This window comes from Crocuta crocuta, unplaced genomic scaffold (assembly GCF_008692635.1).
Source record: "Crocuta crocuta isolate KB4526 unplaced genomic scaffold, BGI_CrCroc_1.0 scaffold50, whole genome shotgun sequence".
In the NCBI taxonomy this organism is placed as follows: Eukaryota; Metazoa; Chordata; class Mammalia; order Carnivora; family Hyaenidae; genus Crocuta; species Crocuta crocuta.
Genome location: NW_027527428.1, coordinates 111,931 through 128,629, shown reverse-complemented (window position 1 = coordinate 128,629; position 16,699 = coordinate 111,931).

Sequence of the window (16,699 nt, the reverse complement as noted above, 5' to 3'; positions counted from 1 at the left end):
GGGGGTCAAATTAGTAAGGAGAAAGAGGTGACATGAGGCCTGAAATGTAGCTGAGAAACTGGTGCTGAAAGGTTTGTTAATACTGGAGGGGTGGGGGCTGCGTTTTCAGCTCCTTCTCTTGGAAGAGGGGAGCTCTTCCTGCTGGGACTCTGTCATTGCCCTAGTGAGCTGCAGGCCACCAGGCTGCACAGAGAGGAGCGGGGAGAGGGTCCAGATAGGACAGACAGCCGCATCGCACAGCGACAGCTGGCACACTGTAGGGGAGCAAAGAAGGAAGCAAAGCCTGTCCAGGAACCTGCTGGTAACGCCAACGGCATGAGAAGGGTGTTCTGGAACAGAAGAATGTCTGCGGTGAACCAGAACCAGGCGGTTGTTTTAGCCTCATTGTGAATCATCACAAGTGAGGAGGACCCACTTTAGAATTTTCCATATCCCCCTCCCCTGTGCTTCATTGACATGAAATTGTATGGTCGAACCTGTTGCTCCCAATTTCAGTTTGGGCCCCATCAACTGTAATCCCCAACCTCTTTGTCTTGATTGAATCCCAAATTTAGTTTCCTTACTACTACATTTTGGTATCTGTCTCTTATCACCCTATGGGGGCTCTTTTTCATTACTGTTTAGGTTTTTATTTTTTTAATGTTTTATTTATTTTTTGATTGAGAGAGAGAGAGAGAGAGGGAGAGAGAGGGAGGGAGACACAGAATCCAAAGCAGGCTTCAGGCTCCGTGCTGTCAACACAGAGCCCGACGCAGGACTCGAACCCAGGAGCCACGAGATTGTGACCTGAGCTGAAGCCGGACGCTCAACCGACTGAGCCACCCAGGTGCCCCTAGGTTTTTATTCTGAAACAATCTCAAGCTTACAAAAAAATTGCAAATACAGGACAAAGAATTTTTGATCTCACAAACGCCTTGAGAGTTAGTTGCCAACACGCGGCCCCATCACCGTGAAAACGTTAGTGTGTAATTTCTACAAACAGCATAGATTCCTACATAGCTGCGTATCCATAACTACAGCCTCTGTGGCTATGATACAGCTATCCCAGTCCTGACATTAGCACGGACACATTACTACCGCTTAACCCATTCACATCTCCCCATCTGGTCCAATAATGGGTCCAGTTATCGTGATTGACATGTCTCATTTGGCCCCTGGAAACCATCACGGCTTCTTAATCTTTCCTTGACCCTTGTGACATTGGCAGTTTTAAAGACCACTGGCCAGTAACTCTTAGGATATCCCTTAGTTTTAAACTTGTGTAATGATTCTTTGACAGACACATTACAGAAGCAATGATGTGTTCTTTCCATTACATCCCGAAACGCAATACACAACTCTGAGCCCTGAAGCAGGTGGGTCTGCCAGATCTCACCCTCAGAAAGTCACCCCTCTTCCCTGTGTAATTAGTAAGTATTTTTTCTGCATGGGGAGACACTTTGAGGCAATGTACATGTTCTGTGTCTCATCAAAATTTCAATTTATTTCTATCAGTATGGGCTCCTGAATTCTTCTTTTCAGAAGTCAGAAGCCATTACTTCATTGATTTTGTTGTTGTTCAAATCATCCCAGATTTGGAAAGTAGGAGCTCCTTCAAGTTGACTTTAGGGGTTTTGCAATGCTGGGTGTGAGGACCCACAGATGTGCTACAGAGAAGCACAGGATAGCAATGTTTCCACCTCCGTTCTTCGTTGGATCCCTTTCCTGCCCCAAGATTCTTGAACTGTGTAAATCCTTCCCCAGAGAACACAGTGGCATGGTCATAACTTGCTAAATACTGTAATTAAAATAGTTCTCTTATTAACTTTGTGATAACACTCCCCCCCCCCTTGAAATTACATGTTAGCGTTTTGTTAATTAAATTTCCAGTTCCAACAGAACTTCTTGCTGCTGCCATGAGGTTTACAGGGGGCCCTATTCCTGGGGGCTGGGAAGGTGGTCCAGCAGGTCAGACAGGCTCTCATCTTTTCTGCTGGAAGGTTGAGGGAGGGAAAGAGGGGAAGAGATTGTGAACGGTCTGTGCGTAAGTAAGGTGGCCAGATTGAACAAATAAAAAGAAAGGGTACTCTGTGAAATTGGAATTTCAGGTATATAACCAATAATTTTTTAGTGTATGTCCCCAAATTGCACGGGACATACTTAGGCCAAAAAGTTAATTGTTATTTCTCTGAATTCCAAATTTAGTGTGATGTCCTATACTCTCTCTGGCAATACTATACCTACCTAAACCTTGACTCATGGTGCCAAAGAAGAAAAGTTTTTCACTCTTCTTTTAGCATATGTTGGCTCCTTAATTTCTGAATTAGCATTGGAGTTTGTCTGTATTGTTCTGGTCAACTCCTTAATGCACACAATCTCAAAAAGATTTTGCAGCTACCTGTTTTACTAATACTTGTATGATGGCCAATATGGATCCATTGATCTATTAATCTTTTAATCTTTAAAAAAATTTTTATTTTAGAGAGGGAGAAAAAAGGAAAGCAGGGTAGAGGGGCAAACAGAGAGAGAGAGAGAGAGAGAGAGAGAGAGAATCTCAAGCAGGCTCCACACTCAGTTCAGAGCCTAACATGGGCTCAACCCTGAGATCATGAGATCATGACCTGAGTCAAAACCAAGTGTTGGGCACCCAACCAACTGAGCCACCCAGGTGCCCCATGATCTATTAATAATTTAAACAGAGTCTGCAATGCACCAGGGGCTGTGTGAGGTACTACAGATACAAAAGCCAGTAAGACATGAGCCTTGACCTCACAGAGCCCACTGCTCAGAGCAGGGGTCCTAGACTTTGCCAAAGCCGGCCACCATCTTGTTTTGTTTTATTGAAAAAACTTCATTGAAACACAGGCACACCTATTTGTTTACAACTGTTTATGGCTGCTTTCACCTACAGTGGCTGGGTTGCGTAGTTGTAATACAGATCATATAGCCCCCAAACCTGAAATATTTACCTTTGGCTCTTAATAAAAAGAGTTTTCTGGCCCCTGACCCTGAGAAAGATCTAGCCAACAATAGGAACAATAGGTAAAAGTGATGTAAGCAAAGCATATGGGAAACACAAAGAAGGGAGCCGCTAGCCCTGTCTCTGTGATGTTGTACCAGTTAGTTAGAGTGACTTTAGAGCTGAATTTTGAAGGATTTGTCAAAAGGTAAGAAGGGAGGGGAGCTAGGATTCTATGTAGTTCTGGGCCATGCCCTGGGGATGTGGAAGGCATATGGTGAGGGGCTGGGAAAATATCACATCTCCAGGGTCCCAACGTGTCAGATATTTATGGGTGTTCATTTACATAACACACACAGCAGAGCTTGGAATTGAAATTAGAATTTGTATTTTACCCATGAGGAACTGAAGGCTCAGAGAGGTTCATGGGCCACAGAAGGAAGCAGAGGAGTCAGGACACTAAATCAGGGTGACCCCATTGAAAAGCCCGCGTTTTCGGCATCTTCCATGCTGCATTGCATTATGTGTCCATCACTTCTACCAAACCAAGGGCAAGCTCTCTCAGAGGTCTGGGAGCAGGTCTTATCCCAGAGCAGCAATTCCCAAATGTGGATGAATTTGCTCTCTGAGGGACATTTGGCAATGTCTGGGGGACACTCCTGATTGTCCCAACTTTGTGGGGAGTTGCTACTGGCGTCTAGTGGGTAGAAGCCAAGGATGCTGCTAAACATCCCAGAATGGACAGGACGGGCCCCCACAACATATCTGTGCAAAATGTCAATAGCGCCACAATTGAGAAACCATGCCTTGCATCCCTGTGCCCAACACAGGGCTTGGCAAATTAAAATGGTACCTCGTAATGTTTGTTGAACTGAAAAAAAAATGATGTGTTTAGGGACTAGGGGGTGGTCCATAACCATTAGTGAGTAGAAGATGGAGCAAGAGTGTGGATTGGAATGGGGCTTTTGGAATGCAAGGACTGATATCAAAGAGGTTTAGCTTCTTCTAAAAGTGTGGTGACATTAGTGAGGCATTTTAGTTCAGGAGAGTGATCTGACTAGAGTGGCTTTTTGGAGGGTCACTGACTAGCATGAAGGTGAGGAGCAAGTAGGGAGGCTTGACAGTGGCCATAAAGAGGCAGCACCCACAAGAAGACAGAGGCAGGAAGAATCCTGTGAGAGGTTGGAAAGTAGCCTCAGCAGGATTTGGGTGTGCGGGGCGAGAGGAAGGCTCATGAAGATACTTGTTTGAACAATTACAAGATTGGCTGAGGTAAGAGACATAGAAAGGAAGAGCACGTGTGTGTGCAGAGGTGGGGGGGATGATGACATTGGATTTGCCAGTTTTGAGGTGGCTACAGGATTCCTATGTTTCTGTGTGGCAATTTTTCACTAAGGCACTGGAAATCTAAATCTAGAACTTGAAAAATGATGATGGAATGAGAATATTGATCTATGTAAATATCTATGTATATTTTTCCCACTGGTGTAATTCTTTCTTATGTTGTTTCACCCATTCTCCCTCACCAGACCATAAATCCCCAAGGGCGAGGATGATGCAGGGATTCTGAGCTCAGACACGACTGAGTTTGAATTCTGGCTCCCCCCGTGTCCTAACTCCATCATAGTAGGAGGTTATTTTGCTTCTGTGAGCCATAAAGTTTCCTCATCTGTAAAATGGGGATAATATTAGCTACTTGTAAGCTGTGGATGCAAACCATGTAGAATGCCTTCAGTAATGGTAGCAACTCAGTATCTCACTCTCCAGTCCTGGTGTGCAATGTACACAGATGTTCATACGCACCTCCTAGAGCATCTTTGTACTGACTACATGGTCTTGAAATTCTTGGCTGAGGTGTTTCTCTTCCCCAAGGACTCTTCCAGGAGAGGTGGTTACCTTTGTGTCCCCAGCACCTAGCACGGCTCCTGGATCACAGGTATCAAATCATTCCTGAGGGTTCTAACTGAGGCTAAGCCACATGCCTGAGGTTATACAACTTGCAACAGGCAGAGCTGAGGCTTGTCTCAGCAGTACTGGGGGGTCGAACCATCTCTGATCATTCTGACCAGCAGAGAACCCAGAAAAACAACCTCACTTATTAGCTTTGGAACACACACACTTAACTTTGAAGGTAAACTCACCCTCATGACTCGACTCTACTTCGGGCTGATGTGAGGATGAGTTTGCACTCCCAAAGTCTCACCGGACAGTGATAGGAAGAAGCAAATCTGAAATATCAAAACCCTCCGAGAGAAGGTGAGAGTTAATTGAGTCTCACCTTGGCCTGGGCTTGGCTGTTTTCAAGCCTGGCCCCTTGGGACTCTGGACACTTGGAACCCGCTCCGTTCCTGACTTGAGTCATCTTTGAAACTCACATCACCCCACCCAGCACATCCACCGCCTTCTGATTGGCACCATGTCTGCTCTGTAGGACAGGAATGAGCCTGCTTTCTACGGTTTTCTTAGCCAGAGATGCCTACCTATCCACTTCTAAACATCCCTCGTTATTACCCATATGTTGCCTCATGCGCAGATAATTTTCTTTATCAACTTGGTTACAATAGTGAGTGAAGCAAATCTGATGAGACAGCTTCAGAAAGCACTCTCTTATAGATTTCAGAGTCAGTCCTCCTTGGTTTGGCGATAGTGTAAGCAAGAGGGGGCAGATGTAGATTCTCCTGGCTTAATTTTTTTTGTTTTATTTATTTCTGAGAATGAGAGAGAGAGAGACAGCATGAGCAGGGGAGGGTCAGAGAGAGAGGGAGACACAGAATCTAAAACAGGCTCCAGGCTCTGAGCTAGCTGTCAGCACAGAGCCCGACGCGGGGCTCGAACCCACGAATCTTGAGATCATGACCTGAGCCGAAGTCGGACGCTTAACCGACTGAGCCACCCAGACGCCCCTAGGTTCTCCTGGTTTAAATCAGCACACATTTCTGGAGCTGCTACTCTGTGCCAAGCACTGTGCTTGCTTTCCCTTTGAGATTCTCAGCAAGTGGCAGTGACATCTGTCTTATCCTTGGTACTTAAGCAAGACATCTCATGGTGCCCTGGGAATGTCAGGCTGTGGGGTATTCAGGCATGTTCTGCACTCACCCACAGGGAGCTCCCAAAGCCAGAGTTAAATGGCTTTAACTCCTCGACTTCGGGAAGGATCTACTTTAGGATACGGAGCCCTGCGGAGCTGTAGGACTTCTACCTCGGCGCCCTGTGGTGTCTCATCAAACAAGGAGGCTCCCCCTCGCCCTAAGCCTGCAGGCTCCTTGCTGTCTGACCCCAGCCATCTACCCTCGCTTCAAATTACAAGTAGGACTGGAAGCCAAGAGACAGCCAAATGCATGATGGTTCCCACTAAGGAGACAAACCAAGCTGCCAGCCAGCAGGGCTTGGCTACAAAAGCCAAGCTTATCCCAAGAAGGTGATTTTGTGTGTTTGTTTCTACATGCAGCTTCTCTCTCTGCAGAAAGCTACACATTTCTTCAGCTGCTTTTCTATTTATAGATGGGATGCCATGGGGAGGGGGTCAAGGTGGCATGCAACTGGCTCATTCAATTGGCTTCATTTAAGATAAGGACCCCATCATCGGTTCAGTCCCCTCTAAGTTCTAATGAGCCTAGCTGACATCTGGAGCCACAAAGGCACTGCTGATCCAAGGTGGCACCTCATTCATTTATAAATGAATAACCTCGGTCCAAGAGGGGACCTTGCTCAAAAGGGTGTGAAGGATTACTTTCTCACTCTACTCATGGCATACGCGACCAACTTTCCTCCTCAGCGTGCCCCCTCCCCCCAACACGCACTGGAACTACAGTGTGGTTTGTCAATCACTTGATATTGATGTGATGGGCGGGGGGTGACTCATTAGGGAGAACCCCAGTAGCCCTACTTTTCTGCAGAGGTGGCTAAGTCTGGGGTCCTGGGAGAGGACTGGCTCTGGGTTGTAAACTGGGTAGTTGGGGAGACAAGGTCTTTGCAAGTGGTTATTTTGCAGCTACGAGGTCACTTTGGAATCCAAAAACCCTGGAAAGGAAGGTACTGAGGTCGATTCGTTCATTCATCAAACATCCGCTGCACTCCTCTGTGTGGGGGACGGACACAGCACTTCCTATGGGAAGTATGTCGGGTGAGTAGATAATCCTGGGTGATGTCATAGCCACGTATGTCGGAAAGCCCTGGATAGGAGTCAGGAGATCAAATCTGTCTTTGCTGGGTGACCATGAGCAAGTCACTTTCCATCCCAGCGATTCATGTTTCCCCAAGACGCCTTGCAGCTCACAGGCCCTGTGCTTCTGTTCTGGAAGGCAGGGAGGCCCTGGGCTTCAGTGCTGGCCTCCTTCCACCTTTTACTCTGGGCAAAGACTGTAAGCCAGACCTGGTGGGGCCAGCCCTCTCTCTCCCTTCCGGCTTGTCCTGGGGAGTTTTCTTCCTTCTCCTTCTCCTGTCTCCCTGCAGAGGTGAGGAACAGATGAAAAGAGGAAGAGGGCTACAGAGAGAAAGACCAAACACAGAACAACCCACGACTTCCTGTAGAACTATCAAGTTGGAGCCTGAATGAAAACATGCCTTCGTGCTCCCTGCCTATTACCTGACTTTGGAGCCCAAATGGGTGTTCTCTGTCAAGTCAGCGATTGTGGCTCAGAGTGAAGACCGACTTATATACACGTCACTATGGCAACGTTTAGGCAAACAGGCTTGGAGGCCTGAGGATGGGTATTATGGGATAGCTTCCTTTCTTCTTCTTCTTCTTTTTTTTTTTTTCCCTTTCCTCTTTTAACAGTAGCCTAAGGTAAAGAACAGCGACGTTGAATTAATTGACTTCTTTTTAGAGATTTCTTACCTTTGGATATATTTGCTCTGAAATTGTTAGTGGGAATTCAGCTAAGGTGTCAGCCAAGGCATTTGGGGGTCCTTGGGTTTTACTGGTAAATGGAGGGTGTGGTTGATTATTCATGTTGAACGTGGCTGATGCTGAAGCTAGAGGGAGAAAAGGCCCCATGTACGTGTGTGTGCGCGCGCGTGTACTGGAGTGGGGATAGTAGTGTGACTTTAATTTGGACGTCTGTATTCTCCATTCAGATGTCATCTGCTAATCCTAGCTTCCCTATGTATTGGTCATATCCAGTGACACCCACGTTGTCTTTTGTCCGCTTAGCCAGATTTGACCCTTGTCTATCGAGTGCCCCATGATCGTACACCAGCCAGATCCTGGAACACCAAAATGGGCTTCCTCCAGAGGGGCTCAGAGCAGATGCAGGAGATAACTTGATACCCCTTATCCCCTCTAGGGACTAACACTAGAGACCTCCAAAAGCTTATATGTAAAGCAATGAGTCTCTTGAACTTCCCTGGTTATTTTAATTTAATACTAAATTAAATATTTAATATTATTTTATTGCTTTTCTGACCTGGACTTTCAGGTTGCATGTTTAAAACATCAAGCTTACTCACATATAAAAAGATTGGACCACTATTTTAAATACTAATAAAGGGGTTTCTGGACCTCATTCTCTGGAGATGGGTAGGCAGCTTTTAGGGAGGAGCAGAAATCTCCTTTGCCAAGGTTCCATGCACCCTACAGAGGTGGGCTTTGGGGAGGGGATTCACAGCTGCAACCAGTAGAATTGGGTGGAGCCAGTTCTCCATTCTTCCTCCCAACTCCCCCTGTGGCTAATTATAAATTTGTGAAGCATAATTTTAATTGTCTAATCAAATGAGATAAAGATATGATATCCTTTACCAAAGACAGAACATCTGAAAAGTTACGACTTCTATGGATGTGTGCCTTGAACTTGCAGAAGACAGGTGCCTAGACGTCCATTTGGATGCAGACATTTTGAAGTGGGTGAATTTTACTTGTATTTAAGGAAATCGTCAGAGGAAATCTTTGGGGATTCCTTCATAAAGTGCATTGTTGCTTTCAGTATTTGTTACCCAGATCTTTCTGCCTTAGGTTGGATTGGAATCGAGTGTCACAAAGCTGTGGACAAACACAAAATAGGATTGGCCTGGGTAAAATTCAGAGTAAGCAAAAAGGGCTTTGACATTTTCATATCTCTCCTTTTGACATCCACTTAGCATTTTTGGGATGTGAGGACATTTTTCTACTAGTCCCTACAGTTGGTTGGATCATATGTCTTCTTTATAAATCAAATGCCCTGGTCAGAAATTCTTTTATTTATTTATTTATTCATTCATTCATTCATTCATTCATTGGCTCATTTGTACTTTAGAAGCTCCCACGGCACAGAAGCTCCTAAGGAAACCAAGAATTTCTAGAATCCCCTTTTAATGTATTGTCAGCTCTAATGTATAATGTACTTCTTTGAGAAAGCGGACTTCTTTGCCATCTCTGATAATAAACCCCATTTTGATATTCAGACTATTGAGTCAGCAACTTCAACAGGAAGGAGTAACATGAACTAACCAGAAGAAGCCTGCAGGGTTACTGGACAGAGACGGAATAAATCCATTTTAGACGGTGGATGCCTTCCGGACCCAGGTCTGAGTCAATATGGAATTCCCAGGACACTTCCAGTGTAAAGAACTAGTGATATCTCTCCTTTGGTCTGTCCTGGGCTCTGGTTGATCTTAATAGAACTCAGCTCTTGGCAGTGTAGACTTGGAGGCCAAAAGTGGACTCTTTATACTTTGATCCTTAAGGAAACTGGAACGAATCAAGTTGCTTATTAAAAAAAAAAAAAAAGCCAAGGGTGAGGTTCCCTGGGGTGTGGTGTGAGGATTGTGCTGGAAAAGGAAGGCCATGGTCCAAGCAAACACTTCTGAGAAAAGCCTTCCAGCTGGACTCAGTTCCGAACAATTTCTCTGGGCAAAGGGGAGATCCACTCTCAGATAAAGAGCAGCCCATCATGCTCCCAGCGGCAGCTGGGCTTGCGGCCAGGCTGGGAGAACAATGATTTCCTCGCTTTTAAATTTGATTATTAGTTCATATTTATTGGAAGCCTGTGATACATTTAGCCTTGTAGCCAACATGCAAGAGGAGGCAGCCTAATGGGATTCATTTTTTCCTATTAGCTTTTTCCATATTTCATCAACTGAGTCAGCATCTCACTAGTTAAGAGATGAGCGGAATCACGCCTGATCTCCATACAGCTACTAAAATGGCTCTTGCCTTCCTTCTCATCCCAGCTTCCAGGTCAAAGTAGCCTGTGCCTGCCCTACCTCCCTCTACCCAGGTCTTCATCTGTATCAATGAGGTGAAATGGCCTATTTCATTGAAAATGCCTCTTCCATTGAGGGTTTCCTATTATTGCCTGGAGCAAACCATTCTAGGGTTTAATGTGGTATTTTAACTCACTTTAGGGATAGAAGGGTAAGAAAATGGGTCAGGATCATGAGCATTTTTTTCTGTGTTTTTTTTGAAAAAAAATTTTAATGTTTATTTTTGAGAGACAGACAGACAGACAGACAGTGAGTGGGGGAGGGACAGAGAGAGAGGGAGACACAGAATCGGAAACAGCCCCAGGCTCTGAGTGGTCAGCACAGAGCCCAATGCAAGGCTTGGACCCACAAACTGTGAGATCACAGCATGAGCCAAAGTTGGACTCTCAACCAACTGAGCCACCCAGGTGCCCCTCTGTTTGTTTTTAATATTTATTGAGTGCTACTGTCTGTTGGGCTCCATGTTTTGTGAATTATGTTAACCCTCCTCACCGCCTCCATGTTCTTGGCCCAAGTTTACAAATATGGGATCAGAAGCCAGGAAAGCTATAGGAAATTTCAAAGCCTAGCAATTCATGTTTGTCTTCCCACCAACTCCCTGGGATGAACCACTGTGCATACTGCCTCCTGTGGTTTTGGATACAGGTCAGAGCCCGGTGTCCTAAAAAGTCAAAAGCCAATGGACAAATATCAAGTGGCATCCCCACTGTTCCTCTAGGAAAAGAATTGGCCAACCTAATATAAACCTCATGTTCGTAGAAATGTTTATGATTACAGGTCTGACATGTAGGGTATCTTAAAGCTTGAATTGTCTATTTAAGAATGCATGTTTTTTTTTCTTTTTAACATTTATTTATTTTTGAGAGAGAGCACGAGTGGAGGAGGGGAGACAGAGAGGGAGACACAGGATCCAAAGCAGGTTCCCGGGTCCAAGCTGTCACCACAGAGCCCAACACGGGGCTCAAACCCACGAACTGTGAGATCATGACCTGAGCCAAAGTCAGATGCTTAACTGACAGCCACTCAGGCGCCCCTAAGACCACATGCTTATGCTTGCATTTGCTACTGAAACCAAACTTAATCTCAGCTTAGATGCAGCCAGTGGGAAAGCTGCTTGCCTCCTTGTTGAGCAAACTGGTGGCTGTCTGAAGGTTTCAACAATCTTAGTGAGTCCAAATGGAGCATATATTGGCGACCATCCCTGGAGACTTCTGGTTCTGGTGCTACTTGAGGTTGACCCTAATGAGGAATTGTTTCAGCTCCCCTATTTGCCCATGAGATGAGCTCTGGATGAAACAATTTGGATATGAGTAAGCGCTATAAGGGTTTGCATCTGAGGCCAAGATTTTTGCAATACGTTGATGTTTATTCTTCTGAGGATACATTGGATTGTGGTTTATAGCCAGGTGCAGAGCAGTCACAGACTGCCAGGAGGAGTGGAAGCCAAGAGCAGAGGGAGCTGATGGCAAAAACAGTGTCCTCTGGGGGATTTTATGAATGGCCCATGGATCTCCCTGAGGAAGTCAATGTAAAACATAGAAAGTCAAGTTTCCATATAATTCACTCTGGGTCCAGAAGAAAGTTTTCTCAAGAGAGGAGGTTAATTAAACACGCTGCTGGGCCCTGAGGTAGCACTGGGTATTCATTAGGGTCTGGGTGGAAGAGCTAATTGGGTAATAGTGGGGTGATTGCTTGTTTCCAGAAGGGGTAGTAGATAGCTGTGTGATCTGGCAGGAGTCCTGGTGCCCATGGGTCATTTCTAGGTGATCATGTCCAAAACAATACTTCAGTGCAAGATGCAGGCATCATTAAAGTCAGGGGTTTACGCAAGGCGATCCCAGATGCTCTGAGATTCTAGCTGGCTAGCCAAAGAAGCTTTCTCCCTGTGCTGACAGGGCTCCTTAGCCATACCCAGCACGACGCACCTGAATGGGACAGATGGCGCAGTTTATGGCGATAGCCACCAACCGGTCAAGCTCTCGACTGCTCTGTGGACAACGGTGATGATGTCACCTAGTTCTAGTTCTACCAGCGTTGCGCTCATGGGTACATGGAAATGTTGGTTCTGGTGGACTCTACTTAGCTTCAAATCTGCTTGGATTATGTCAAGACAGACCTGCAATTGGCACATACTTGTTTTCGTATTCTTGCAGACTCTTACATCCAGCCCAAATCCCCTCTTTATCCCATAAGTGTTTTGGATGGCGATGTTTCCTGTTAATTCCTCCCACCGGACCTAATAGGAGAGGCTACAAAGAGTGAGCGTGTGTCCAATTTTATTGATGGCCTGAGATCTTTCTTCTAGGTGTTCCATGCACCTGCTAAATCCCCTTGACATTGTCCCCATCCCTGAGACGTGGCATTCTAGGACTAATAACCAGTCAGAGTCCCTGTTCCACATAACTTTGGGAAAGTTTTAAAACCCCTTAAACCTCACTCTTCTCGCTGGTGAAAGAAAAGGGTCATTGTTGGGGGTAATATTTATTCCATGCTCACATGCGTGACCTCATTGAAGCCCTATGATGCCCCATGGGATCGTGCTAGTATTTTCAGTTTGCCTTCTCAGATTCACCCTGTTCTGTGTCCCAAGAGGCTGAGCTGTAGGGAATAGTATCAAGAGGTTGCCTTGCTCTTGGCTTCCAGTTGGCCTAAGCCGAGGAGGGCAGGAGACAAAGGTGAGCCAATCCCTATCTTTCAGAGTTACCCTGGCTGGTTGCATCCCTCCATCAGAGTTCACATGTGCTGTTAAGAGCACGTTATTCTTTTTCTGCATTCTTGCCCTTCAGTCCTGGGTGATAGACCTGCCCTTTCCAGCCCTGGGGTCCTGTACGATCCTCCCTATTTCCCTACACTCTGCCCACTCCTCTATAAGCCACTCATTCATTAAACTCTCCTTAAATTACCCAGTTTGAGTGTGTCATCCGTACCCTGACTGGTACAGACGCAGGGACTAATCTGATCCCCATTTTACAGGCAAGGAAACTGAACTTTAAAGAGGGCAAGCCACTTAGTCCAAGGGCTTCCACCTAATAAGAGGTTTCCAAATCCAGGTTTGTCTGAGCTCAGAGCTTAGTAGTTGATGACTGTACCTCAGCCCTTCTGTATGGTCCCTTACTGTGTTGGCTGTCCCTGGTTGAGACACCAATAACTCGCCAGCCATGGGGTATTCCTGTCAAGGCCTCCCCCATACCCCCTGCCCCCTAAAAGGGGAGCCATGCAGATCCACCTGCTTTCTCATTCCATCACGCCTGGGACAAAAGACATGAGTCTGTACGGCAGATAATCTGGCCTGGGATGCAGATGGCATTACCGTGCAAAGAAGCCACTTGAGGAGCGGCTGAGCATGGCTTCCCTGGCACTATGTCCCCTCATCTGAGGGACACGACATGGATGGAATGTTCCATGAGGTGCAGGGATTGCAGACCTGTTTGCCTCATCCTGGAGTCATTCCTGAGAGCATATATTACTTCCAGGAGGCCCAGGAAGTTGGCTCAAATCCTATCCTGCACTTCTTCAGAGCTAGGTCTTAGAAAATGCGGGTGCAGGGGTGCCCGGGTGGCTCAGTTAGTTGAGCGTCCGACTTCGGCTCAGGTCATGATCTCGCATTCATGGGTTTGAGCCCCGCATCAGGCTCTGTGCTGACAGCTTGGAGCCTGTAGCCTGCTTTGGATGCTGTGTCTCCAACTCTCTCTGCCCCTCCCCTCTCTGCTTGTGCTCAGTCTTTCTCTGTCTCTCAAAAAAAAAAAAAAAAAAAAAAGGAAAAGAAAAAGAAAATGCAGGTGCACACGATTGAGAGAATGCTGGGCACTCTCCTGCTTCTGTGCATCTTCATTATACTTTTTGCCATTGATGCTTTAATACCAGTGGAGTTTAGTTGGTTAATATGCTTGATAAGCAGTAAGCTTCCAATGTTGTTGAAAGAACGAATGAATGGGATAAGAGATTATACTCTGAGAACACTAAGAGGCATTCGAATCACTTCCCATCCCTCTTTCAGAACACAGATTAAGCTCAGGGCCAACAGGAGAAATTTGGTGAGAATTTAGTTACGCGCGGAATACTTTCCGGAGAAAGAATAAACGATAATAGCCACCATTTGTGAGAGCGTGTTACGTACCAGGCATTGCGCGAAGGCTTAATATGCATTATCTCAGTTAATCTTTACAACCCTGTGAGATTGATAGAATTATCCCCATTTTACAGATGAAGAAGTTGAGGCTCAATGAAAAAAATTTGCATCGCATCCAGATTTATGTTTCGAAGTAGCCGCATTGGCATTAAAAGCCAAATCTGTCTTCAGACCTCAGAACTTTGGCTAATTATTCAAACCTCTGGGTTGGACGCCTGGCATTTATGGTCTGTTAACCTGATCTTGTGGGTACAGTCTAGCTGCTGCCCTAACATCCCACCACACCTGTAATCTCGCCACCCAAGCAATTTCTCTCCCCGTGCGATTCCTTCTCACCCGGTCCCCCTTTGCTGAGGTTTCTCTCTTGCCAGTTTCCTCTTCTCATTGTGAAATGGTTTTCTCTCTGTTGCTGCCTGTCCCAGCCCTTAGGCGAGAGGCACTGAAATTGATTCGCAAGCGTTTGCCCTGACCTGTCTGTCGCATCTCAGCACACCGGGAGATGCTTTGCCTCTCAGCCTTATTAATCATTTCAATTTGACATTCTGTGTGTTTTATGCGCTTTACTTCCGCCCCCACTTTGCCCCCATTCAATTATGTTTACCTTTTAAAGCAACACTGAAGGGGAAAATCTATTTCTCCTGCCAGATGTTAAAAAAAAATGGAAAAGAAAAATACTCCCTAGACACACACACACACACACACACACACACACACATTTCTGCCTCCAGTTTACCTCTCTAATGTACACAGATAAATAGGAGAAATGTGCAAACCCCACCTCCTTGTTTTTAATAATGAGCAGCGGGCATGTTGTCCGGAAGCACGTGGACCTCCGAAGCAATGTGTCTCACACTTGAATGCGTGTCTACAGCAGCAGGGGCGTAACGTGAGAATTCAGATTCTCATTCGGCAAATCTTGGGTGGGACGTGAAGTCCTGCATTTCATGCCAGGGAATAGCGAGGTAAAACGTTAAGGAAGGTGCCAAAGTTTCCCTTCCCTCTGCCCTCCGCGTCTCTACTGCTGTGCGCCAGATGCCTCTCCATTCTCTGCCATGCAGGGAAGTGTGTCCTTGCCGGGAAGCTCTTCCGGGCTCCCCAGCTCGGCCACCTCTCCTGCAAATCCTGTGCCTGACTCAGTGGCATCGCCTTTTATGACTCAGGGTCTTTTACGGTTTAGGTCGCAGTGTCCCTGCTAAGCCCTTCCGAGGATAACAGTTAGTTGTCACTGGCTGGGAGACAAAAGAAATGCATTTCTCTGGAGCCAGTCTCCCCCCAAACGCTAATGGTACCTTTATCTCTGGGTAATTAAAGCTCTGACTGATGAATGCATAATTATGCATAAGCCGGACTGAAATGATCACCTTGGTCTTTCATCTTTTTGCTTACTTCATTTAGAGGTAACAGTCTCAGGCCTGCTTCAGAGAATAGCTGTTTCGAGGTGTCTGGGTTGGGCGGGGCCGCTTGGGGACCCACAATGACTCCGCTGTGTGAAGGCCAGAGCTGTCTCTGTGTCCATGATGTCGTGGCTTTTTGGTGGCAGAAGGGGCCTTGGGGAAGGCATAAAATTTGTCAGGAGTTGCCAGACTGTTTGGAAGTTCAAGCTGTGGCCCGTGGGTCTGGTCCAAATTTGCCTCTGGATAAATGAGGTGACGGGGCTGGGCTCAGTCTCTGTTACGTGGGCCACTGACCTCCCCTGTGCCCCTCCCTGTTTGGGAACAGGCTCCTTCTTCATTCGGGCTGCCCTTGAACTCGCTGTCTCCCGGTGACTGTCCCACCTCCTGTCGGGGCCAGGGCTGCCTTCAGCCTTCTCTCCTCCTGAGCAGGTGTTCACGGGAGCGGGGAGAGCACAAGAGGAAACTCCAGGCCTCCAAACACCTCAGCAAGAAGAGGCTCATAGAGTGACGATGGCGGAGCCCATGGGTTTCAGACACAAACTGAACTCAAAACCCTTTTCCCCCTCACGTGAGCCCCTGCAACAAATGACAACTTGTGACACTCTTCTGAGCCTCCTGTTCCCCACGTGTGAAATGGAGAAGGAAATTGTGCCAACTTCACGAATTAAGTGAAATTAAGGCTGTTTGGGCTGAGCATGTGGTCTGGCTACTGTCTGGGATGGCCGTTGTGTACTCTTGGGCACTGGAGATTGGCGGAAACTGGTTGAGTCCCTGCTTTGGAGGAGGTCTCTCCCCCCACGCCCACCACAGGACCCCCAGAACTGCCGGGAAATCCAAGACCACATGGGATCCAGCCCACAGGTGCAATTGGACTGTTGCCTTAAATGGTTGGTGTGGGTTTGCAGTGAGCTTTCATGTGACCCCCACAAGCCCAGGACAGTCACATGAGGGGTGATGACCTAGGCCTAAAGCTGCATGATGAAAGGGGAGAGATCACTGAAGGCATGAGGAATAAATAGATGTTTGATGGGTACCTACTACCTGCCTTCCGTGCTCTGT